The 27,270-nt window shown below is 48.2% G+C and overlaps 1 long non-coding RNA gene across 1 annotated transcript in view; it reads right to left on the minus strand.

Moving 5' to 3' along the window:
• LOC147107492 (uncharacterized) overlaps window positions 1–27,270 on the minus strand; it is a 90,041-nt gene that overhangs the window by 14,065 nt on the left and 48,706 nt on the right. Inside the window, exon 3 of the long non-coding RNA XR_015080920.1 lies at window positions 19,719–19,850. This is a non-coding gene — a long non-coding RNA (uncharacterized LOC147107492). The remainder of the gene's footprint in view (window positions 1–19,718; window positions 19,851–27,270) is intronic.

Consider the following 27,270-nt stretch of genomic DNA (forward strand, 5'->3'; position numbering starts at 1 on the left):
AGATGTCCTTCAGCGACTGGTGCACAAGGACACCCATGTCTCGTTGCACTTCCCATTCTCCCAATCTATTGCCGTTCAGATAATAATCTGCCTTCCTGTTTTTGACACCAAAGTGGATAACCTTGCATTTATCCACATTATAAGGCATCTGCCATGCTTCTGCCCAATCACCCAACCTGTCCAAGTCATACTGGATTTTCTCGGCATCCTCCTCACAGCACACACGCCCACCCAGCTTTGTGTCGTCTGCAAACTTGGAGATATTACATCTAGTTCCCTCGTCTAGATCACTTATATATATATTGTGAATAGCTGGGGTCCAAGGACCGATCCCTGCGGTACCCCACTAGTCACTGCCTGCCACTCAGAAAAAGAGCCGTTTATTCCAACTCTTTGCTTCCTGTCTGCCAACCAGTTCTTTATCCAAGTCAGTACCTTGCCCCCAATCCTATGTGTCGTAACTTTACACGTTAATCTCTTATGCGGGACCTTATCGAAAGCCTTCTGAAAGTTCAAACACACCACATCCACTGGTTCTCCCTTATCTATTCTACCAGTTACACCCTCAAAAAATTCCAGTAGATTAGTCAAGCACGATTTACCTTTTGTAAATCCATGTTGATTTTTTCCGATCCTGTCACTGTTTTCCAAGTGCTCTGCTATTACATCTTTTATAATGCACTGTAGCATTTTCCCCACTACCGATGTCAGGCTTACCAGTCTATAATTCCCCGTTTTCTCTCTACCACCTTTTTTGAATAGTGGGGTAACATTAGCTACCCTCCAATCCATGGGAACTGTTCCAGAGTCTATAGAATTTTGGAAGATGTCAGCAATGCAGCTACTATTTCTAGGGCCACTTCCTTAAGTACCCTAGGATGTAGATTATCAGGCCCTGTGGCTTTATCGGCATTCAATCCCATCAATTTCCCTAACACCATTTTCCTACAAATACTGATTTCTTTCAGTTCCTCCCTCTCATGGACCCTATGTTCCCCGACATCTCTGGGAGGTTATTTGTGTCCTCCTTTGTGAAGACAGAACCAAAGTATGTATTTAATTGGTCAGCCATTTCTTTGTTCCCCATTATAAATTCCCCTGACTGCAGGGGACCTACGCTTGACTTCACCAATCTTTTTCTCTTTACATATCTATAAAAGCTTTTACAGTCAGTTTTTATGTTCCCGGCAAGCTTACTCTCATACTCTATTTTCCCCTCTTAATGAATCCCTTTGTCCTCCTTTGCTGAATCCTAAACTGCTCCCAATCCTCAGGTTTACTGCTTTTTCTGGCCAATTTATATGTCTTCTCCTTGGATCTTATGCTATCCCTAATTTCCCTTGTTAGCCAAGGTTGAGTCACCTTTTTTGTTTTATTTTTATGCCAAACAGTGATGAACAAATTCTGTAGTTCATCCATGCGATCTTTGAATGTTTGCCATTGCCTCTCCACAGTCAACTCTTTAAGTAACATTCCCCAATCAATCGTACCCAACTCGCGCCTCATACCATCGTAGTTTCCTTTATTTAAATTCAGGACCCTAGTCTCTGAGTCAACTACTTCACTCTCCATCTTAATGAAGAATTCTATCATATTATGATCGTTCTGACCCAAGGGGCCCCGCTCAGCAAGATTGCTAATTAATCCTTTCTCATTACATAATACCCAGTCTAAGATGGCCTGATCTCTAGTTGGTTCCTCGACATATTGGTCCAGGAAACTATCTTGTATACACTCCAGGAATTCCTCCTCCATTGTATTGTTACTAATTTGGTTAGCCCAATCGATATGTAAATTAAAGTCACCCATGATAACTGCTGTGCCCTTATTGCACGCATCTCTAATTTCCCATTTAATGCCATCCCCAACCTCAGTATTACTGTTTGGAGGTCTGTATACCACTCCCACTAATGTTTTCTGCCCCTTGGTATTTCTCAGTTCTACCCATACAGATTCCACATCATCAGAGCTAATATCCTTCATTTCAATTGTGTTAATCCCCTCTTTTACCAGCAATTCTACCCCACCTCCTTTTTGTTTTTGCCTATCTTTCCTGAATATTGAATACGCCTGGATGTTGAGTTCCCAGCCTTGGTCACCCTGGAGCCATGTTTCCGTAATCCCAATCATATCTTATCCGTTTACCTCTATTTGCGCAGCTAATTCATCTACCTTATTACGAATGCTCCTCGCATTAAGACACAAGGGCCTAGAAATTCAGTTGGTTGCACCAGCCATTAGCGCCTTAGGAGGAGTAGATTCCGGGCGCGAGGCGGCTTGCGCCCGGGCGAAGCGCCAACTGCGCCTCGGCCCAACTTCACTAGAGATTTAGCGGCGGCGCAAAGTCTTTGCGCGCGCTCAGCTGCGCGCGCAGATCATGACGTCATTTCCTCGTGCAACGCCCTTTGTGCGCCCCCAACCGGAACTTCAGTCGCGCCGCCCCATTGTGCGCCTGGCGCCCCTAGCGACTGTGAAGTGGAACGGTGCTCAGCCGATGCGGGGCGCGGGGGGCGCAAATTAAAAGGCACTCATCCTGCAATATAAAACGCTGCCATTTTACAGCACACCTTCTTGCGAAACGGATCTTTGGAGAGAGACCAAGGTAGATAGCTTTCTGCTTTGGCCCAACACTCGGACAGGTACTTCTGGCTTCAGGCCACAGCTTTCAAAAAGTTTTTGCCTTCATTGACATCTCATTGTTTGCCAGCATATTATGGGGGCTGCAATGGGTGTAAACGCTGGCTTTCTCAATTACATCCAAAGGGCTCAGAGACGCCATGAGAGACTGGCAGCCCTGGCTAGACGGAGAGGGGGCAACAGGCATCGGCAAAGGAGGCTTTACCCACCCAGGGTATACCGCCAGCAGTTCTCCTATCTCCAGATGTCTGAGGAGCAGTGTGTTCGGAGGCTGCGATTCAGAAGGGACGTGGTCACAGAGATCTGCCAGCTGCTTGCCGGAGATCTGCAGCCACAGCTGAGGTGCAGGACGTCTCTGTCGGTGGCAGTGAAGGTGACGGTGGCTCTCAACTTTTATGCCACCGGCTCCTTCCAAGCCGCTACTGGCGACATTGCCAACATCTCCCAGTTCGCCGTGCATTGCTGCATCCGCCAGGTGACCAATGCCCTTTTCAAAAGGAGACGTCAGTTCATCTCCTTCTCCATGGCCCTTGACAAGCAGCAACAGCGTGCAATGGGCTTTGCAGCATTCGCGGGCTTCCCCATGGTGCAGGGCGCCATTGACTGTACGCATGTGGCTTTGTGGGCACCTCTGGAGAATGCCGAGGATTACCGCAACCGGAAGGGCTACCATTCGCTGAACGTCCAGCTGGTGTGTGACCACAGGCAGCTCATCCTAGCTGTCAATGCCCGCTTTCCAGGCAGCAGCCACGATGCCTTCATCCTCCGACAGACTTCTGTGGCAGACATGTTCCAGGCCCAGCCTCACCCACGAGGATGGCTTATCGGGGACAAAGGCTATCCTTTGTGTACCTGGCTGATGACCCCGCTCCGTGCGCCCAGCACCCCTGCTGAAGAGCGATACAACGAGAACCAGCAATCAACCAGGAACATCATCGAACAAACAATCGGCGTCCTGAAGCAACGGTTCCGCTGTCTCGATCGTTCCGGGGGAGCACTGCAGTATTCGCCGGAGCGAGTCTCCCATTTCGTCGTCGTTTGCTGCATGCTGCACAACCTGGCTATCCGCAGGACTCAGCCACTGCCACCACACATTGGAGGACCACCTGAGGAGGAGGAGCAGGAGGAGGAGGAGGAGGACCAGCACAGGAGGGAGGCACAAAGTGCAAGGGCCGCCCGTCGCCGGCTTATTGAACGTCGGTTCTAGGCCCCCTCTCAGGGACTGGCTTGTGCCAATGTCAGCAGATGAATGTAGCCGCTCCACAAGCCCTCAGCCGAGCAGGGCAACCAGGACTTAATCAAAAAACCATGCACACTGCAATTTAACAACAAAAATTTATTGAAAACCTCTGCCCTTCCCACATTATATGCTCATGTGGAGAAGCCCCCTCCAAAAACACAAAAATACCAGTCTCGGCCTTACAAAAAGAAAGAAAGACACCAGTCTCGGCCTTACACAAATAAAGATAGACACCAGTCTCGGCCTTACACAAATAAAGATAGACACCAGTCTCGGCCTTACACAAATAAAGATAGACACCAGTCTCGGCCTTACACCCAAACAATTGCACAAGTGTCGGCCTTCCAACAAGCACCAGGCATTTGTGCATACCTCTACTTTTTGCCCTTCACGGGCGATGCCTTGCGCATCCTTGCCTGGCCCCTGCCCGCCCTGCTGCTCCTCCTCAATGGGAGCCCAGTGGCTGCATCAAGGCTGGGGGAAGGCTGCTGAGGGGCAGATGGCGAGACGGCAGATGCCCTTGGGGGTCGGCCTGCACCAGCTCTGGCCTTGGAGGGGCCGGCTGCTGACTGCTCCAACTGTGGCTGGGCGGCAGCAGTCTGTCCAGCAGCTCGTGGCAGCTGCAATGGCGGAGTGGCAGTGTCGGCTGCAGGAATGGTGGCAACCTGGCAGTTCGCAGGTGCTCGCTGGTCGCCTGACACATTGGCACTCGCACGGGCCAGCAGTGCAGCATGCGCAGCAACCAGCTGAAGGACAGATTGCTGGGCTGCTGCTGCACGGCGAGTGCCCTGGCGAGGCCTGGCTGATCCAGCAAGGGTGGCAGCAGTTAGTGCCCGTGTGGCCCTGGTCTGTGTCCGCAATACACCAGCCAGTGAATGGACGGCACGACTGAGCACTTGGCTAGAAGCCGACTGTGCTGCCGTGAAGTCCTGCAGACTCGTGGCCTGTGCTGCCGCGATGTCCTGCAGACTCCTGGCCTGTGCTGCATTGATGTCCTGCACACTCCTGGCCTGTGCTGCATTGAATTGTTCCAGACTCCTGGCCTGTGCTGCACTGAATTGTTGCAGACTCCTGGCCTGTGCTGACCCGAATTCCTGCACACTCCTTGCCAGTGACTCTATGGAGTCAGGCATCCGTGCCACTGCAGCCATGAGCTCAGTGTGCCTGCGCTCAGCCTGGACGGCCATTTCCTCTAGGAGGCGCACCTCCTCTGCGCTGACCGTCGCAGGACTGGAGGCCGCACTCACCCTCTGGGGAGAAGTCCGCCGAGCTTCCCCACCCCTCCCGCGTTGCTGCAGGCCGCTGGGCCCCGGAGCTTCACTCTCCTCCGACCCTTCCCCCCGGCTCCCCTCCAGGGAAGACGTGTCCCCTACATCGGCATGGGCTGGCGCGGCTGAGGGTGGCACTGATGGGCCGGCTTCCTCTTCCTCCTCCTCGTCTTCCGAAGGGCTGACAGTGGCAGCTTGAGGGCCCGCCTCCTCACCTGGCAATTCACCATCTGAAAGCAGGAAGGCACAAGAGTAGCTTTAGAGTGAGGACGGGGCGGCAGCGAGGGAGGCATGAGTGGTGCCATTCACCGCATTGGTCGGACAGTGGCAAAGGATGCTGATCTGATGCGCAACTGGAACGAGAGAGGTCCAAAAGGTCATGCCCTTACCATTGGTGCCCAGAACAGGGTCGGCATCTCCAGTGGCGACGGGGCCAATCAGCCGGCCTCCCATAATGCGCTCCACACGCTGGTAGAGGTCGGAGAGCTCTTTGATGTCAGGACGGCCTCCCCCGGTCTCAGTTTGGTTGCGCCGGTTGTGCGCAACCTTGGCCTGCAAGAGAAAGGACGGCCTCTAAGTACAGTGTGTAGCTCTGATCTTGTCTGCACGGCCTCCCATGGTCGAATAGCTTGGACAGTGTGTAGCCCGATCTTGTCTGCATTGCCTCCCATGGTCGAATAGCTTGTACAGTGTGTAAAGTGCTGAATGTGCAAGTGATTTTCATGCCAGTCCCATAGCTGCTGGATGAGGGCTGGACATTAGGGCTTTCAGGTCCCTTTGCCCATAATGTGAGGTGCACATGCAAGGATGAGGAGGACACTGGAAAGGGTACTCACCCTGACAACCCGAGTGAGGTCGTTGAACTTCTTCCGGCATTGCACAGCAGTCCTGGCAACCACGCTGTTGGAAGAGACCCTGTTGGAAACCTCCCTCCAGGCTTTCCGGTAGGCGCTGGGCAGCGGCCTCTTGCCACCTTCTGGGTACAAAACATGGCGCCTGCGCTCCACTCCGCCAACCAGCACCCTCAGGTCACCGTCGCTGAAGCGCTGCGCTCTCTCCCTGGCCTTCTCCATAGTCCTGGGCGTTGTACAGGTGAAGTTGAAGTGGTCAGGCCTAGGTTGAGGGCTGCAGTGTGCAGGGCGTGGCACGCAAACAAATCGACCCTCCCCCTTTAAGAGCTGACCGGCGCCAGAGTGTCTGCCGTCAATCAAAAACTCGCCGCACCTGCGCTGCGCCCGGCCTCGGTGGTATCGCTCAGCACCGCCGGCTTAGCGCCTAAAGATAGTCGTGCATCACCTGTTTTAGCACAGCAGCAACCTCTTGGGGCGTTGCGACTGAATATCGGCGAAGGGGGCGCGACTTTGCGCCGGGCGCAAACTTTAGCGGCCGCCCGACTTTACCGCCCCAAAAGTGGCTATACTGAATTTCTAGGCCAAGGCCTTCAGGCTTTTTTAACACTCTTACACCTTTTAAAATTATTATTTACAGTGGCCATGTTTGATTTACACCCTTGATTTCTCTGACTGCCACCTTTTGGTTTTTCTCCTTCCTTTCTTTTGCTTCTATCCTTGTTTCCCTTTCCTCTGTCTCCCTGCTCAGGTTCCCAACCCCCTGCCATTTTAGTTTAAACCCTCCCCCAGAGCACTAGCAAACACTCCCCCTAGGACATCGGTCCCGGTCCTGCCCAGGTGCAAACTGTCCGGTTTGTACTGGTCCCACCTCCCCCAGAACCGGTTCCAATGTCCCAGGAATTTGAATCCCTCCCCCTTGCACCATTCCTCTAGCCATGTATTCATCTGAAATATCCTCTATTTCTACTCTGACTAGCACGTGGCACTGGTAGCAATCCTGAGATTACTACCTTTGAGGTCCTATTTATTAATTTACCCCCTAACTCCCTATACTCAGCTTTTAGGACCTCATCCCACTTTTTACCTATATCGTTGGTACCTATATGCACCACGACAACTGGCTGTTCACCCTCCCCTTCCAAAATGCTCTGCAGCCATTCTGAGACATCCTTGACTTTTGCACCAGGGAGGCAACATACCATCCCGGAGTCTCGTTTGCGGCCACAGAAACGCCTACCTATTCCCCTTACAATAGAATCCCCTATTACTATAGCTCTCTCACTCTTTTTCCTCCCGTCCTATGCAGCAGAACCACCCACGGTGCCAGGAAGTTGGCTGCTGCTGCCTTCCTCTGATAAGCCATCTCCCTCACCAATATCCAAAGCGGTATATCTGTTTGAGAAGGGGTTAGCCTGTGCCTACTACTCTGCCTGATGGTCACCCATTCTCTTCCTGCCTGTGCAGCCTTTACCTGCGGTGTGACCAACTCCCTAAACGTGTTATCCACGACGTCCTCAGCATCGCGAATCAAGGCAGCATTTGACCAAGTGTGGCATCAAGGAACCCTAGTAAAACTGAAGTCAATGAGAATCGGAGAGGAAAACATGCCACTGGCTGGAGTCATACCTAGCACAAAGGAAGATAGTTGTAGTGGTTGAGGGTCAATCATCACAGCCCCAGGACATCACTGCAGGAGTTCCTCAGGGCACTGTCCTCGACCCAACCATCTTCAGCTGCTTCATCAATGACCTTCCCTCCAACATAAGGTCAGAAATGGGGTTGTTCGCTGATGACTGCAGAGTGTTCTGTGCCATTCACAACTCCCTCAGATAATGAAGCAGCCCATGCCCGCATGCAACAAGACCTGGACGACGTTCAGGCTTGGGCTTGGTCTGATGAGTGGTAGGTAACATTCGCACCACAGAAGTGCCAAGCAATGACTATCTCCAACAAGCGAGAGCCTAACCACCGCCCCTTGACATTCAACAGTATTACCATCGCCGAATCCCCCACCATCAACATCCTGGGGGTCACTATTGACTAGAAACTTAACTGGACCAGCCACACAAATACTGTGGCAACAAGAGCAGGTAAGAGGCTAGGTGAGTGTCTCACCTCCTGACTCCCCAAAGCCTTTCCACCATCTACAAGGCACAAGTAAGGAGTGTGATGGAATACTGCCCACTTGCCTGGATGAGTGCAGCTCCAACAACACACAAGAAGCTCGACACCATTCAGGACAAAGCAGCCCACTTGCTTGGCACCCCATCAACCATCTTAAACATTCACTCCCTCCACCACTGGCGTACCGTGGCTGCAGTGTGTACCATCTACAAGCAACTCACCAAGGCTTCTTCGGCAGCACCTCCCAAACCCGCGACCTCTTCCACGTAGAAGGACAAAGGCAGCAGGTGCATGGGAACACCACCACCTCCAAGTTCCCCTCCAAGTCACACACTATCCTGACTTAGAAGGATATCGCCGATCCTTCATCGCCGCTGGGTCAAAATCTTGGAACTCCCTACCAAACAGCACTGTGGGGATACCTTCACCACATGGACTGCAGCGATTCAAGAAGGCAGCTCACCAGCACCTTCTCAAGGGCATCTAGGGATGGGCAATAAATGCTGGCCTTGCCAGCGACGCCCACATCCCATAAAAAATGACTTTTAAAAAAGGAGGCCTTTCAGCCCCTCGAGTCTGCGCCAGCTCTTTCAAAGAGCAATCAGTTAGTCCCACTCCCCCGCTCTTTCCCCTTATCCCTGCATGCTTTTCTCCTTCAAGTATTAATCCAATTCCCTTTTGAAGGCTACTGTTGAATCTGTATCCACCACCCTATCAGGCAGTGCATTCCAAATCCTAAGCACTCGTTGCCTAAAAATGTTTTTCCTCTTGTCACCTCTGGTTCTTTTGCCAATCACCTTAAATCTGTGCCCTCTTGTTATCGACCCTTCAGCCATTGGAAACAGTTTCCCTTTATTTACTCTATCTAAACCCTGCTTGATTTTAAACACCTCTATCAAATCTCCTCTTAGCTTTCTATGCTCTCAGAAGAACAATCCAAGCTTCTCCAGTCTATCCATGTAACTGTCATCACCCATTCTAGTAAATCTCTTCTGTACCCTCTCCAAAACCTTCACATCCTTCCTAAAGTATGGTGCCCAGAATTGGACACAGTACTCCATCTGCGGCCAAACTAGTGTTTTATATTGGTTTAGCATAACTTCCTCTATGCTTCTATTTACAAAGCCCATGATCCCATATGCTTTATTAACTGCTTTGTTAATGTGTCCTGCTACCTGCAAAGATTTGTGCAGAAGCCCCCAAGTCTCTCTCTTCTTGCACCCCTTTAAAGTTGTACCTTCAGCACGTATTGTCCCTCCTCATTCTTCCTACCAAAATGTATCACCTCACACTTTTCTGTGTTGAATTTCTTCTGCCATGTGTCTGTCCAATCCATGAGCCTGTCTGTCCTCTTGAAGTCTATTACTACCTTCCTCACTGTTTACGCTTCCAAAAGTTTCGTGCCATCTGCAAATTCCAAAATTGTGCCCTGTACTCCCAAGTCTAAGTGAATAATGTGAATCAAAAACAGCAGTGGTCCTAGTACTAAACCTTGGGGAATGCCACTGTATACCTCGCTCCAGTCACCACAACTCTCTGCTTTCTATCCCTTAGCCAGTTTTGTGCCCATGATGCTACTGCCCCTTTTACCCCATGGGCTTCAATTTTGCTAACAAGCTTAATATGTGGTACTAATCTACCCTCTCAATTACCTCATCAAAAAACCCAATCAAGTTACCTTCAAACATGATTTGCCTTTAATAAATCTGTGCTGGCTCTCTTTTATTAGCCCATGCTTGTCCAAGTGGCTGTAAATGTTCTCCCAGATTATGGTTTCTAAAAGCTTCCCCACCACTGACGTTAAACTGACTGGTCTGTAATTGCCAGGTTTATCCTTCTCCCATTTTTTAAACAAAGGTGTAACATTTGCAATCCTCTAGTTCTTTGGCACCACCCCTGTATCTAAGGAGAATTGGAAGTGTGTGGCCAACAACTACGCAATTTCTACCATTACTTCCATCAGCAACATAGGATGCATCCCATCCAGCCGAGGTGACTTATCTACTTTTAGTACTGCCAGCCTTCCTAGTACCTCCTCTTTATCTATTTTTATCTCATTCAGTATCCCGGTAACCCACCTCCAACCCATCCACTTCTGGTTTTAACGGAGGCGGGACGGGGTGGGCAGCCAACCCGCTCCCAGAAGGCAGGACGTCAATTTAAATATTACAATGAGACCGGAAGCTTCTTTTTTCACCTCCATTTTGTTTTTAATTCTTTCTGGATGGATTTTACATACTTCATAAAACCCAGCAGTTACAGCGAGGCGCAGACTGCAGCATCCAGGAGGTAAGTGCCTTTATACCTACCTCCTGGATCTAGTGTCCCTGCTGTAGGATTCACAACATTCCCACATCTCCCAAGTTATTAACAAGGGACCCTGAAGGACAAGTTATTAAAAAGGGTACCCTAAAAGGAAATGGCTTTTGGACTACATGGCAAGACCTGCAAGGTTAAAGCAGGACCCTACAAACAACATGTCAAGTTCAAAACTCAAAACTTGACATGCCTGGGCCTGTGGCAGACAGCTCTGATTTGTGATTTCAAACCAGACAGCTAAAGGAGACAGAACACGCATTCTTCCCTTTAAAAACAAATCAACTCAGGAAACGACTTAATCTTGCACAAACTTAAAGCCATCAAGACTATGCATATATAATCGCTTACAGTTTAAACTGGCTACCAAGCCAGGAAGATACCAATTTACATTATGCATAACAAACACCGAGATATTAAAGACCATTTAGCAATAGGACAACCACCCAAAAATCAGCTAAGGTGAACAACTTTAATCACCTTAACGAGCCCGCCAAAAATCAGACAAAGAACTAGCCCTGATTTGGCGTGCAGATAACTGTTAGATCCGTGATTCGGAGAGTATGATGTTTTTCAATAACCACACGGATGCTGTAACTTAACAATAAACAGGTATTTACTGGAGGAGGGTAGTCTCAAGACTGGGGGTACAGAGGCATGCGCAAGGCTTATATACCGGTGTGGTCACTGCCAGTACTACAGTATACAGGAGCTGTAAAAGTAGTTCTGTCTTAAAGGTACATACACAACAATTCCTCCCCTTTTAGATTAGTAGTACCCCTAATATTCAAATAACAATTAACACTTTAACATGTACATTAAACAACAATAGTCCATTTATAGATTCAGTCTTTGGGGCGGCTTCCTGACCCTTTCGGGATAGCGCCTTTCCTGAGGTTCTTGTTCTTGGTGCAGAGGCGATTCTGGCCCCTTTTCATCGGGTAGTTCATCGGGTTCCACTGCTACTGGTTCTGAGGTAGATGCTACCGGTATGTCGGGTTCATCCCCAGGTACTCGAGACATGGGGTTGACTCGTTCCTGTGATGCTAAGATCTGATCGACGTGGCATCTCACAATGTTCTCCCCAACATCCACTGTGTACATTAATGGCCCCTGCCTTGTGCATATTGTTCCGGGTTGCCATTTCTCTGTTCGATAGTCACAGGCCAAGACTGGTTGTCCTACATTGAAGCTCCTTGTCGGCTTCTCATTGATGTGCTGGAATTGTTTGTCCTCAACATTTCTTCGCACATTTGGTCTGAGCAAGTCCAGACGAGATCTTAACCTTCGGTTAAAGAACATCATGGCCGGGGTCTGGTTGGTAACTGCATGTGTCACGTTTCGGTAGGCTCATAAGAAATTGTCCACCTTATGCTGTAGTGGAATTTCATCGTCGCACATGGCCTTTATCGCCTTCTTAAAGGTTTGTATGAACCTCTCAGCCAATCCATTTGTGGCTGGATGATATGGGGCAGATGTGTAATGCCTTACCCCATTCCTTCTCAAATTTTCGAAACTCTTCGGACACAAACTGTGGTCCATTATCAGAGCAAATCTGCTCTGGCATCCCATTTCTGGCAAATATGGTCCGTAGGACTGCAATCGTTTTCTCTGTAGTGGTTGAGGACATTTTTATCACCTCAGGCCACTTCGAATGAGCATCCACTGCTATTAAGAACATTGAGTCCATGAATGGACCAGCGAAATCAATATGCACCCATTGCCATGGAGAGGAGGGCCACTCCCATGGGTGTAGAGGGGCATGTGGTGGTGCATTTTGGACCTTCTGGCATCCTGAGCAGCTCTTAGTTAGGTCTTCGATTTGTTGATCGATTCCCGGCCACCACACATAAGCCCTAGCAAGGCTTTTCATTTTCACTCCCCCCAGATTACTTTCATGTAGCTCATTTAGCACTCTCTCCCTTAACTTGGGTGGAATCACCACTCTGGATCCACACATCACTGTCCCCTGGCATACTGACAGCTGTTCTCTTCTGGATGAGAATGCTGGCAACAGTGAGTCGCCACGTGTTGGCCATCCCCTCACCGCCAAATCATATACCCGAGACAGCGTCGGATCATTGCGGGTCTCCTTCTCTATATCCGCGTTCGTTACTGGCAATCGTTCAATTATTGACGAATAAAATATTTCGATCGGGTCCACTGCTGGTGCTTCCTCCACAGTAGGCAGTGGCAGACGCGATAGCCCATCAGCATTCCCATGCTGTTTCATGCCTTTATATTCTATTTCATATTGATTCGCCCCTAGAAACAGGGACATTCTTTGTAACCATTGTGCAGTCATCACTGGAACGCCCTTCTTAGGATTAAAGATGGAGACAAGTGGTTGGTGGTCAGTCAGCAAGGTGAACTTCTGCCCATGCAGATAGTGGTTGAATTTTTTTACTCCCCATACTAGGCTGAGGGCCTCCCTGTCAATCTGGGCGTAGTTGCGCTTGGCTGAGTTTAGTGACCGAGACGCAAAGGCTACTGGCCTCTCCAACCCGTCTGGGAATTTGTGCGACAGCACCGCTCCAATACCATAGGGTGATGCATCACATGCCAAACGAATTGGTAGTGCTGGGTTGAAATGGGTCAACACCTCTTTTGATGTGATCAATTCTTTACACTTCTGGAAAGCTAGTCTACGTTCGTCATTCCACTTCCATGGTACCCCTGTTTGCAGTAGGGTGTTCAGTGGGTGTAATACCATGGACAAATTTGCTAAGAACTTGTGGTAGTAGTTTACCAGCCCGAGGAACGACCTCAGTTGTGACACATTTTCCGGTGCTGGAGCCTTGACTACTGCCTCAATCTTTTCAGGGGACTTATGTAACCCCTCTTCATCGATGACGTGGCCACAATACGAGATCTGGTTCTGGAAAAACTCGCACTTGTGGCGATTAGCTCGTAGCCCATACTCCTTTAATCTGGTGAGCACCTTCTCCAAGTTGGCGAGGTGATCACTGTCATTTTCACCCGTGACCAGGATGTCGTCCAAATAACACTGGGTCCCTGGAATCCCTTGCAGGACTTGATCCATTGCCCTTTGCCAGATAGCCGGAGCCGAGGCTACCCCGAACACCAGCCGGTTGTATTGATAGAGACCTTTATGAGTGTTAATCGTAAGGTATTGTTTCGAAGCTTCTTCTACCTCCATTTGCAAGTACGCCTGGGCTAGATCAATTTTGGTGAAGCGTTTACCTCCAGATAGCGAGGCGAAAATATCCTCAATTCGTGGAAGCGGATATTGTACCGTGTGAAGGACTGGGTTCACTGTCACCTTAAAATCTCCACAGATGCGGACCTTCTTTGGTTCCCCGGGCATATTACTCAACGACCTCTTCATTACAGGAACGATGGGTGTAGCCCACTCGCTCCAGTCCACTTTGGACAGTAGCTCTGCTTCGACAGCTGGTCTGATCGCATAAGGCACTGGTCTGGCCCTAAGAAACTTTGGGCTTGCATTTTCCTCTATTTTAATCGTTGCTGTTATGCCTTTTAGTGTTCCGAGTCCCTCCTGGAACACTTCTTTTGTGTCAGTTAGCATTTTTGACAGTCGGCCAGGTGTGACGTCGTCATCCTTTTTGGCCTCAACCTTCAGTGCCTGTATGGAATGCCAATCTAATTGTATCTTCCGGATCCATTCATGTCCTAGCAGTGGTGGTCCTCCATCTGACAATACATATATATCCATTTTAGGTATTTCCTGCCCTTTATATATCACTTTCACCCTTATTTTTCCTTTGGGGTAGACTTTTTGCCCCATGTACGTCTTCAAGACAATCTCTGTAGCTTTCAAGGGTATAGGTGAAAATAGCCGCTTGTAGTCCCTTTGGTTTATGACCGTTAGGGCTGATCCTGTGTCCAATTCCATTTTCACTTGGACTCCGGCTATCTTGAGTGTAACCCAGATAGTCTGGTGATCCTCCATTTTGGTTACCTTATGTAGTTTCAGACAACCCAGCTCCTTGCTTCCGGAGTCTGTGTCACTTTTCTGTTCGTCTGAACCACTGTCCATCACCTGGTGTACCTTTTTGTACTTCTCCTGTGGAGATTTCTTACTGTTGGTTTTCTTCCCAGACCTGCAGACTCATGCTATGTGTCCTGCTTTTCCACACTGTCTGCACACTTGGTCCTTGAACCAACAATCCTTCTGGTCATGTGTTGTTCTGCCGCAGCGATAGCACTTCCCTGTTCCATAGGACATTTAATTTGTGCCATATTCTTGCGGTCTCCGTTGTATCTCTGCAGCGCCCCTTGCGGCTGCTTCGTGTGCTACTGCCATACTGAAAGCCTTGTCCAGCATAAGATCCTTTTCTGATAGAAGCCGTTTCTGGGTTCCTTCACTTTGTAGCCCACACACAAACTTGTCCCTTAACGTATCTGCTAGTCCCGCTCCAAACTGGCAGTGTTTTGATAGCTAGCGCAGTTCTGTTAGGTACTCAGCATTGCTTTCGTCTTTGTGTTGGTTCCTTTTATGGAACTTAAATCGTTCTGCTATCAGCAGCGGTGTGGGGTTTAAGTGGTCCTGTAGGATTTCTACTATGCTTTCGAAATTCTTGTTCACCGGCTTCTCTGGGGTTATTAGATTTCGCAATAACCCATACGTTTTTGCACCCATGGAATTTAACAAAACCAGTGCTTTCCTAGCATCTGGCACTTCATTCGCCCTGCAGTACACCTCAATACGTTCCACATATGTTACCCAATCTTCGACTTCATTGTTGAACGTAGAGATACTGCCACTCTTCGGCATCCCTGGGTGTGATTTACTGTCAAATATGGCATTTCCCGTGCTTCCCCTTCTTCTCCGCTGGCACAAAATGGCGTCTCCCGCGCTTTCCTTCCTTCCCGCGCTCACCCTTCTTCTCCGCTGCGGCTTCTAAAAATGGCATCTCCCGCGCTCTTCCTTCTTCTCCGCAGCTCAATGGCGTCTCCCGCGCTCTCCCTTCTTCTCCCCGCGGACACTGTTCAGCCCTTGAGCCCTGGCTGTGCTCTGCGCGTTCTTTTTTTTTTTTTCTCGACGCCGCTCAGTCCTGAACCCGGCTGTTGCTTTACCCTCTCTCTCTCTCCGGTTTGTTTTTTGTTTTTTTTTCTCTCGGCGCCGCTCGGATTTCAACCCTCGGCTGCGCCCTTTGCGCTTCACCCTCTGTCTTACCCCGTCGACGCTGCTCGGCTTTCTCTCCGCCATCGGTCAGCTCCAGCCGCCGCTGTCTGGGAAGGGCCTGCGCTGGACCTGTCGTCAGTCTCTTGCTGATTGTCGTGGCTGGGGAACCAAGCCCGGCTCTCCACAGCCTCCCCTGCGATGTTCACTCTCTGCCGGACGACTGGGCAGTTGCTTGTGGTCGACACCCGTGTTCCTGGCCTCGACTTTCTTACACCGCCCTCCCGGAGCGAATCCTCGAAGGGAAATGCAGAGTTGCAGGTAGATTCGAATCGACACTCGTCGCCACTGTTAGATCCGTGATTCGGAGAGTATGATGTTTTTCAATAACCACACGGATGCTGTAACTTAACAATAAACAGGTATTTACTGGAGGAGGGTAGTCTCAAGACTAGGGGTACAGAGGCATGCGCAAGGCTTATATACCGGTGTGGTCACTGCCGGTACTACAGTATACAGGAGCTGTAAAAGTAGTTCTGTCTTGAAGGTACATACACTACAATAACGAACTCAGAAAGAGTATAATTGTAGGCCCACCAGTAACCAAGGACAAGCAGGCACATGCTCGGAACCAAGGATACTCGAAACTCAAAGAAGCGGGCAGAAGTACACCACTCGTAGAAGCCTTCAGGCCACAGGGGCATCCAACTGGAAGGCTCACGCAACATCACGGTGAGGAGGCACGGTGGGGCAGGCTCGACTGAAGATGGCTAGGCCACAACCGCAGCCTTACACAAGGACTGACCATGAGCACCGCGGTAACAAAGGGCCGGGTAAACCATACCTTCAGATCATTACCACTGCACAGGTAATAATCTAGGCCACTGTGACTGAGCCGACACTGAAGACCGCCAACCAAACCCCAACCGCAACAAAACTCGACGACCAGACCACCACCAGAAGAACAAAACCTGAAGTTTTCCACTCTACAAGCTAAAGTACCCAACAAAGACTTTACTCCCTATCTCTAACAGAGAAAAGAAGGTACTTGCCCAGACAAATCCACAACCGCGCCTTTACCGCATCTGTGGACTCCACCCAACTGAAGAATCTTCACAGATTCTAAGACTGGGACCACGTGGCGACGGCAGGCCCCAAAGGACACAAAGAGCGAACCCCAAAACCGCAACCGGCTTAACTGACAGGATTCAAACTGTCAAGAAACCCCTATTGGTGAGCATAATCCTGGCTCTTGTAGTACAATTTAGTTAGTTATTGGGGGTGGGACAAGGGTGGGGGGATTATTAATGTGATTTTCCGTCATTGTGCCGTATGTTCCCCATTCTTAATTAAGTGTACTTTTTTATGCCTGTAATCACTCCAGTAATTTAAGTGTGTAATTTTATTGTGACTCTAATAAAAACTCCAGTTTTCTTGCACCAAACCAGTTGTCTACTCCAATTTTGTATCGCAGCCTGTACCTAAGTCCGGTGTCTAGAACCCAGGGGTGTGGGAGTGATTCGAACCGCTCAAACACCAGTCAGGGCAAAGCTGACTCCACACACCACCCCCTACACTGCCTACACACTCCCATGGCTGGCCCCGAAGTGATCTACCCTCCCTCCTCCCCAACGTCCCCCCCACCCCCGCCCCCCCCAATCCAACCCAGTCCCACGACGTCCCCAATCTTTTCCACCCGCCTGGTCCCACGACGTCCCCGATCTTTTCTTCTTTCACTCCCACCCCCACCCCCATCCTCCAGAGGCCAGCACTGGCCTCCATCCAATCCCTCCCTCCCTCCTCTGTGTGGCCTAGTGCCACAGGCCTATCCGCCTGCAGCCAGCCAGCCTTTCCATCTGGCTGGCTGCGGGTGGGAAACAGAGGCTTCAGATGCAAATCAGGTCCTGCCGTTAAAGTTGGCAGGGCTTGTGGGAAACCGTTCTCCTGGGTTTCCCGTCCGCATCGGAGCCCCCCCCGCCCCCAGCCCGCCATCCCCATGAAAACCCAGGCCCATAGCTTTGGCAAAGTCCTCTTCCTTGGTAAACACCAATGCAAAGTTCTCATTTAGTACCTCAGACTGTGCCTGTTGGTACATAGAAATATCCCATAAGCAGCAATGAGTTGAATGATCAGTTAAGCTTTATCGTGGTTATGGGATGAATGGTCAGGACAATGGAAAACTTTTACGTTCTTCTTTGAATAGTGCCTGGCTGGTCTTCTGGTGAGGACAAGTTTGTGCTTGGTTGTGATGCCCATGTTGTTGTTTAAACAACCTACTAATGTTCACCATCAAGGCTTACAGATGAATAATAGACAATTGGCTGAGTTACTGAAGTCCATGGGAATGTATCCTAGCACAGAAACAAATCAAGTCCTGCCGTTAAAGTTGGCAGGGCTTGTGGGAAACCGTTCTCCTGGGTTTCTCGTCCGCATCGGAGCCCCCCCCCCACCCCGCTGCCCCCAGCCCGCCATCCCCATGAAAACCCAGGCCCATAGCTTTGGCAAAGTCCTCTTCCTCGGTAAACACCAATGCAAAGTTCTCATTTAGTACCTCAGACTGTGCCTGTTTGTACATAGAAAGATCCCATAAGCAGCAGGATCAGGGGAGGGGTGGAAGAAAATTGGTGGGTGGGTGAGTGTGGGACAGTTGCAGAGAGGGGAATGTAATGTCTTACAAGATTTTTTTCTATATTATTGAAGACCATAGGATCCTGTGAGACAATTTCAAAATCAGTAGTTTGTCTGTAGTGAAATAAATACACCGAAATCCTGATAAACACTAACAAAATTTGACAATAAATACGATGCTTGGATCTGGACATCTATACCATGGGAATGAATCCTACACTGTTGTGGATGTTTTCTTCTGGGTGAATGGGTTAGTGTGAATATGAACCAGGGAAATGTGATTTGTATTCATACCATTTTGTTGGCTTCCATTAGCAACTAGAGGAAAGTATTGATCTAGAATTCTATATTTAATTCCAATACATATTCTTTGAGACATCTATTTCATTTATTCCAAATCGATTTGCTGTAGTTTTTACTCCTTTACTACAAATTTGACATCCATTACATGATCAGGCTGTACTTTTATTTGGAACTATCAGGGGTCATTTTCCACTTCAGTGGGGGTGGAAAACTGGCAGCAGCAGATTGGTTCATCCGTTCTACACCCCACCCCATTTTTCTTTCAATGGAGTGGTAAATCGGGTGATGGATAATGAGCAGCCATTCAGCTACTGCCAGTTTTCCTCCACCTGTAGTTGAAAATGATATGCTGTGAAATTTTAATTTCACTCTAGTTGTGATTTCCATGAAAATAAATTCATATTTAGAGCTTTTGTTTTGTTTTTACACATCAGTTATCTGATCTCCTTGTTCTGCATTGGTATTTTAAGAAATAACATACATAACTGTTTCTGTCTAAGTTTTTGCCAAAACTCATCTAGTTACATTAACAGCCATACCTATCAACAATATTTAAATTCTGTGGAAACACATAGGGGCAGAAATTCATCTTGGATGGTAGCGCTAAACTGACGGTATCACATTAGCCACCCGTTATACGCCCCGCCTGATGTTCAACTCCATTAACCACAATTAATATACCACTACCTTGAAAAAAATTATTAAACTTCCAACTCTGGAAATGATAGACTTTTGTTCAGGAAGAGCTACTGATTAGGATTAACAATTACTGTACTGTGCATGTAAATTGCCAAGTTCTAATAACTATGTGTCAATGAGGAACAGAAGATTCAGAATGGGGGATTATTCTTCAATCTTGTTTGTGAAGGTCAATTAATAGCATGAAGGTTACAAAAATCATCACTGTTTCTTTTAATGTGGGCGTAGAATAATTGTCACCTACTGTAAGCTAATGACATGCAAATATTAGCACAACAGCTTATGAGTGGCTGTGCATGTAAGGGGGTAGTTTTATAGAGCATTAGGGCAAAGATCGTAGTCAATATCAACTGATGCTTAGATTCTGTTTTAAGAATATTGCTTTTATTGCTGGCAATTTCCTTGAAACATCTCTCTCTCCACCGCTGTAAGTTTGGCAGATGATTGATGGGAACCATTTTAACGTGTGTACTTAATGTGAAATTGTTCATTAATTGAATTATTCATAGATACTGCTACTGAGGGGGGGGGGTGAAATTCCCTACCTTAGCGCCACTCATTAGCGCGGTGTTAAGTGAAGAAAGTGGCGGCCATCGCTCTTCTGCCAGCTGATGGCGGGTCCCATGGCATCCTCCATTTTCAACGTCCCGGTAGCGCTGCCGTTCTTAAGTAGCGCCCTGAAAAAAAAATGGCGGAGTGGTGACGTCACCACTGTGAACTTCGAACCTAGTTCTGAGTTCAGCACTGGGGCCTAAGCACGCCAGGTAAACCTACACATGCAAGCAGACTGACAGAGGCGCTGTCAGCACCTCTTAAAGGGACATACACATCTTTCAGGTAAGTTTACATTTAAACTTTTGAACTGGGTTCATTTGATTTTACTGAAGGAGTGGCTTGCTGCAATAGATGTTTAAAAAATGTTAAGTGTGTCGGTAGTGCTGCTGGATGCTCGCAAGGCCTCGGGTGGTAAAGGAAGGCCTCCGAGATGACAGAAAATGCAGCAAATACTCAGCAGGTCAAGCAACATCCATGGAGAGAGAAACAGAATTCACGACTCCGGTCGAGATGCTGCTTGACCAGCTGAGTATTTCCAGCATTTTATGCTTTCATTTCAGATTTACAGCATCCGCTCGCAGAGGGAAGAGGAACACACAGAAGAGGAAGACACAGAAGAGGATGAAGCAGAAGGAAGGATGCAACCCAGACAGCCCCTTTCTGGCCAGGATATCCGGGATGGAATCATCTGTCTCCGGTCCCAGTGACCACAACCCCAATTCCCCTTTCAACATTAGTAACACACCTTACCTTCCATCTGTTACTGAACATCACAGCGTCCTCTTGGCCACAATGCTGAAATAAAAGCCACCACAAAGAAAACTTTCCAATCGACCTATATACGTCTATCCATCCAAGTGACTGTCTTATGTGTGCCTTTGCATATCCTACTGATGTCACGCAGTGCTACCCCAGTGGCTGCAGCATGGCTGGTGGGAGGCTGCTGACTTTCAGTGAGGACACTGCAAATGGCCTTGCTGGTCGACCTGGAGGAGCTGGTGGCTGGGAGTGTGAAATCGAATGATGGTGTTTCCTCTACTTCTTCTTCACTCTCCTCTCCCTCTTCTTGGTCAACCACTGTCTGGGCAGGCTGCATTTCTTGGGTGTGTGAAATGAGGAAGGCACAAGGGTGGAGTTGTGGTGAGGGGAGGGCGGGAAAGCAAGAGATGCATGCCAAAAGGAGGATAACGTATGAGGATACCAGTATCTTGTATCCTTTCAGACCCACCACTGACCAAGGGCTCAGCCACGCCCCTGCCAAGAATGGCCTGCACCATCTCCTCCTAGGGGATGAGGTGAGGCTATGAAAGGGAGATGTGCCTCATGATTGGTACAGATTGTTGGCAGGTGAGTAATGGGGGGGGTGGTTGTGCATTGAGAAGTGTGTGAGACTAGTGGTGCAGTTGGTAGGAGATGGCTCTTGAAGATGCATTCACTGACCTTGACCGCTGGTCTGAGGTCATGAAGCTTCTTTCGGCACTGAAGCCAGGTTGTGGGGGCAACACTGCTGGCAGAGATGACCTCAGTGATGTAGTCCCACATCGTTCTTTCTGGAGGGCTTCCTGGCCCCTGTGGATAGAGGACCTCTCTTGTAGCGTTGACCCCCTGCACAAAGCTGGAGTGCTGCGTGCAAGACCCTGGGTGCCCCTTTCCTGGATTGCTGAGCAATTTATGTTAGTATTGAAGCACTTGTACCATTTTGTTTAGGTACGGAAGACTGTTCAGCTTTAAGAACCGAAGACTGCCATTTGGGACTTATTTTTAATGTTTATTTTTTTTGAAAGGCATTAAGGGCTGAAAAATGCATTTTTTCACTTGATTTTAATTTTTATTAGTTTTGAACACATTGTCCCTTTAAATCCTAGCCCTGTCAATTGCCCACAATTCATTGCAAACTCCACAGCCTTGCTCCCAGAGGCTGTAAGAAGCTACACACTGCTCCTGAATAGGAACTTTGGGTCAGATGCCTCCACTAATGACACCAGGAGGGCGTTACATGGTAAGTTAGGGCTGCACAACAAATCTCCAGGCCCCATCGCAAATTATTGCCCAGTAGAGCTGTGGCCATTTTCAGCGGCCGTAAACCCAAGGCCACGGTGACATCGGCAGGTTTCTGCTGATGTCCAATTTTTTCCCCTGGGTTTCTTGCCATTCCAGATGAATCTGGCCAGCTGCTTACGGAGGTCATCAAGGGCATTTTAAGAAATCCAATTTGGGAGCAATTAAAACAGGAAAGTGCTGCTCAGACTCCTTTACATTTTGAGAACCTATAGCTTAGAGGTTCCAATTTGGGCCAGACAATTTGCAAGCATAAATAGGGTGGACCTAATTGGAAAATTGGGCAGAGTTCCATTGTGCCCGATTTTTCCACCATCATTTCCAACAGCTGCCAAAATCTCACTTCCATTTCTGGGCAGTTGCAAATAATGATACAAAAATGATCTTGGCACATAATTTGTGGTCAGTAGCACAGCAAAAGCACTCGCCACTGGCCCTGAAGAAAGCTACCCACAGAGATCTCGCCATCTCTGTGGCAAGAAGTTTGCCTTTTTCGACGTTCAATTGATTGCAGTGCTCTGTCATGGGGATTCCCAGCGAAGAGCTGCTGTGACGTCAACAAGCTGACTAAGCAGCCGATTAGACTGAAGAGTTCTCACAGACTGGAAACATGGAAATGGGAAATAGTTTTATCTGGACTTTTTAAAATGTTACAGAGAGCGAAATTACGATTGGAACTTTCACATGGCAATAAGGTGAAAGCTGAAATACGATGAACAAATTTTGTAAAAAAATTGTTTTTTAAGTTTTAAAAAAATTGTAATTTTTATCATAATGGTGAAATTTTGACATTCCACAAATTTAAAAATTTGTTTTTCATGACAAGAATGTTTGTTAAGCAGTCAATACGCTGTTAAAACCCCGGTTACACCTATTCCAACAAAGCTTAACATTTAATAGGGTATTTAACAGCGCTATTAGCACAGAAAAGCCCAGGTTTTCATCAGTTTCACTGATTTCACTGATTGCCAGCCGTGGGGTGGGGGGAAGCATTCAGATCACAGCCAGTGTCGGAATAGTGAATGACTGACTGCAACTTGGCGATTTCCGCGTTTAGATATGCATGCGCTAAATCCTGAGGTTGCGGTCAGTTTCAGAGGGGTAATGACGGTGAACGCTGACAGCTCGCCATCATTACCCATCGCACATTACATAGGATATACGGCACAGAAACAGGCCATTCGACCCAACCAGTTCATGCCGGCATTTATGCTTCACTCAAGCCTCCTCCCGTCTTTCCTCATCTAACTCTATCAGCGTAACCCTCTATTCCCTTCTCCCTCATATGCTTATCCAGCTTCCCCTTGAATGCATCTATATTATTCGCTTCAACCAATCCTTGTGGTAGTGAGTTCCACATTCTCACCACTCTCTGGGCAAAGAATTCTCTTCTGAATTCCCTATTTGATTTTTTGCTGACTATGTTATGTTGATGGCCTCTAGTTTTGCTCTTACCGACAAGTGGAAACACTGGGCTAGAAATTCAGTGGGCTTTGCGCCCAGTTGCCGCCCAAATAGGGTTTCTGCGCCAGTGTAAGCGGGTGCGCTGATATTCAGTGCTGCGGTAATGGTGGTGGTAGCCGGTAGCGCTGCGCCGACACCGATGACGTCATCGGTGTGCGCAGTGCCCCGGTTCCGCCCCGCTTCCGGCCCAAACCCCATATTTAGTTGCGGCCGCCTCTTCTGCAGCGGCTGCAAACAGCGATTGAAAAACGGGGCCGTACTGCTGCGCTACTGGGGCGCTTTAAGGTGGAGGTGCGGCCGGCCGCTTTTTCGGCGGCCGCCTGCCCGCACCTCCTTCCCCGGCCTCCTCCACCACCCCCCCGCGGCATTGCCGGCTGCTTTCCACGAGCCCGGCACTTCTCCGTGGTGCCGGGCTCATTTGCCGGCACAATCCAGCGGCGATCTCACTGTTGCAGGCACCTCCCCCTTAAGAGAAGGAGGAGGCCTGCAGTACCGCAGCCTGCCGCTCCGCAGCGGGTGGCGCAGCGGGGCCTACAGCGCAGAAATTCAGTTTCAGCGCCCCAAGCGGGGGCGGGCACACCCTGGAATAGCGCCCGGTTCCGACTTGGGGCGCAAAAGCCGAATATCTGACGGGCGCACCTGGCTCCGCGCACAGCGCTAACTTTTGGGCGTTAGCCTGCTGGCGGGCCTTAACTGAATTTCTAGGCCACTCTCCCTAAACCTTTCATAATTTTAAAGACCTCTATTAGATCACCCCTCGGCCTTATCTTTTCAAAAGATAAGAGACCCAGCCTGTTCATCCTTTCCTGATAGGCCTCGCATTTCTGGTATCATCCTTGTGAATCTTTTTTGCACCCTCTCCAGTGCCTCTATATCTTTTTTATAATATGGTGACCAGAACTGTACACAGTACTCCCAAGTGTGGTCTAACCAAGGTTTGATACAAGTTTAGCATAATCTCTCTACTTTTCAATTCTATCCCTCTAGAAATAAACCCTAGTGCTTGGTTTGTAAACTCTAGTGCCCTTGTTATGTTATAACCCCCATTTTCCATTGTTTCCATTTCATTTGCTCTTGTTTCTCTTCAAAACCTCTTAAAGCTATGTCAAGGTTTCTAAGTGGTTCATGAGAGATCAAAGTCATTCTCTGCAGTTATGACTCAGGACACCTGTGCGGTATCTCAGGACATGAACTTTACAGCAGTCCAATCATGCAGCAGAGTAATAATTGAGCATGCCATTGAGCACTTCAGGTGCCTGGATCAGTTTGGTGGCACCTTACAACATAGATTGGTTAGGCTTTCGAGGATCATTAACGTGTACAGCCTACTGTACAACATTGCCTTATGTAGAGGACTCATCAGCTGGGGTCACAGATGAGGAAGAGCGCCACGGCCAACAAAAGGGTAAGAGATATTACAGAAGGCCTTCTCTAGGCTTCAGGGATGCCTCAGCCCTCACAATTCAGGCGTAGGATTTTACCCCTCACCACCAAACCCCCCACATCTAAAAATGGACCCACGCCCAAATTTCAAGGCAACTATTTTTTCTGGGTTTTTTTCCAAATCAATCCTTTTAGTGCATATCTCCAACAGCCAGCTGAATGGATGGATGATTGCTGAGGGATCACAGATACCCTTGCTGCATTGCTTATAACAACAGTTAGCCAACTTCACACTGTAGTGGAGGGAAAATAAGAATGAGGCTTATACTTCCATCTAAATTCTGCTGGAGCATATGATTGATATGTTAAAGCAACATTTCCAATGTTTGAACGGATCAGGTGGGGTCCTATTCTACAGCCTTGAAAAAGTATCCATGATCATCCGCACCTGTTGTGTGCTTCACAACTTCACCATTTGAAGAGGGCAATCAATGCAGCCAAAAGGGCTGGTTGGCAAGCTTGCAGCCTTGGCTACATGGGAGGAAGAAGAGGAGGAAGAAAGAAAACTTGCTGAGGCTGAAGCACAGCCAGGTGTGTCAAGGAGTGATTGCTAAGACTTTCTCTTAAAGGCAGCCCTTTGTCCGTCCAAGAAAAGTACCCTGGTCCTCTCTGCAGTGCACTGATCCCATAAAAATACGATGGCCTAAATCCCTCACCTTCATTACTAGACCTACCAACACTTCATTGCTATACCTATTACAATCAATACATCTCTTCTGTGCAAAAAATATCATCCTGAAACATTCCAAAGAATGTGCAAACAGTTTATTTCTCAGGACGGCCTCAGTTCTGGTCCAGAGTTTAGGGGCTTGGCAGCCTTCTCCTCCTGAAACAGAGCAAACAGAGAATTTCTGCATTAGTATTGAAGACTAGGTGCACCCAAATGCTCAGGCTATGTTCCACCTGATGTGAAAGGAGGAGTGAAGAGCATGCAAGTCGTTTAAGGAGCCATAGTGAGTGAGTGAGTGAATGAACAAACATACAGGAGTTCAGTGAGTGAAAGTCAAGCCCTGGCCTTTGCTACCTATTTAATGTGGATCTCCACTGAAATAATAGTTTGAGGCATGGCCAGTGCTTTGCAGGCTACATTGCTGATGTACCAACATGCTGCAGGCTGAGTGCTTGGTGCAAGAATAGTACAGTGCATTCCTTTCCTGTCAGTGGGGAGAATGTATTGAATCCTACCTCGGCACTCTTCTTTCGTCCCGAGAACTTTTTGCACATTTACTGTCACAATCTGTTTGCCACCTGTACAGTAGCTCTGTTAAAAAAAAATCCCCTCTGCCCCCAAAATGACCACTTTTCTCAGCACCACATCCTCCAGTAAGAGCTCCAGGCTCTCTTTGTTAAGGGGACAGTTCATGGAGCTCCATTAGCCATGTTCTTTACCCATACCTGATTTCAGGGATTAATCACTCATTATGTGCAGAAGTGTATCCTGACATGAATCCTGAGCTTCCCATTTATCAATTTGATTCATTGTCCTCTGGTCCTGCAGCTGTTGTTTAATTTGAAATGGTGCTCAGGATTAACCTTTTCTCTTCCATTTAGTATCTTGTATACCTTTTATGAGGTCTTCTGTCATAAGCTTCCTTTCAAGGCTGGAGTCCAAATTTTGCGAACCTTTCCTTATAACGCAGTCCACTGACACTAGTAACCAGCCTCAGTGTACTTCTTCCCACTGCTTTGAGATTTGCATGATCTGAACTGAATGCATTATTCAAGATGTGGCCTGGCCAGAGCATGATGGCCTCGAATTCTACTGATTTGGCAATTTAGCTCAGCATTCAGTTCAAGAAAGACAGATCGTTTCAGATGCTTTCTACATATTGGGCAGCACAGTGTTTTCTAAAGCAAAGCTAGTTCTATTAGCTAGATTGTTTGTTTTAAGCTAATAAATGCTAGGAATGTTGGTGTTGGTTAATAGAATAGTTCTCACATTTTACATGTGTGTCAATATCAAATGCAACCAAGCCAAACATAAAACATCATCCTCATCATCAGTGGTCTGCCTAAGGCAGGTTCCGGCTCAATCTTCCCTTCTTCAAACCACTCTGTCTTGTGCTTCTCTCTTCAATTTTCCATACAATCTCCCATTCTTCAGGTAGGCCAGAAAAATCATTTTATCCCCTCCCTCTTGGTCTTTCTCCTTCCATCCTTCTAACACTTGTTTCGCCATCCCATCCCCTCTCAGTGCATGCATAACCCAATTAATTTGACTTTTTTAAACCATCACTCAAACTACCTTCTTCTTGTATCATTACCAGCACCTCCTCGTTACTTTTCTTGTCTAGCCACTTTAATTTCTCTGTGCGTCTTCAAACCCACATCACAAATTTCTTCCCATTTGTAGACAGATTTTAACATACCTTACTTTCGCAGATGTTTAGTGCATTTGAGGCTCCAATTCTGAAGGTAGGTTGTGACAGGCACAATAGCACAGATACTGTGCAAGCATATTGGCCTAGAAATTGGAGTAGGCCGAAACCTGCTGGTGCCACCGTGGGCCGAATTTAACGGCTGCCTGAAATAATAGCGCAGGCAGGTATTTTGGTGCTGCCTGCTGTTAGTTAAATT

This window comes from Somniosus microcephalus, chromosome 14 (assembly GCF_052327205.1).
Source record: "Somniosus microcephalus isolate GS21.2 chromosome 14, FLI_Smic_1.0, whole genome shotgun sequence".
NCBI lineage: Eukaryota > Metazoa > Chordata > Chondrichthyes > Squaliformes > Somniosidae > Somniosus > Somniosus microcephalus.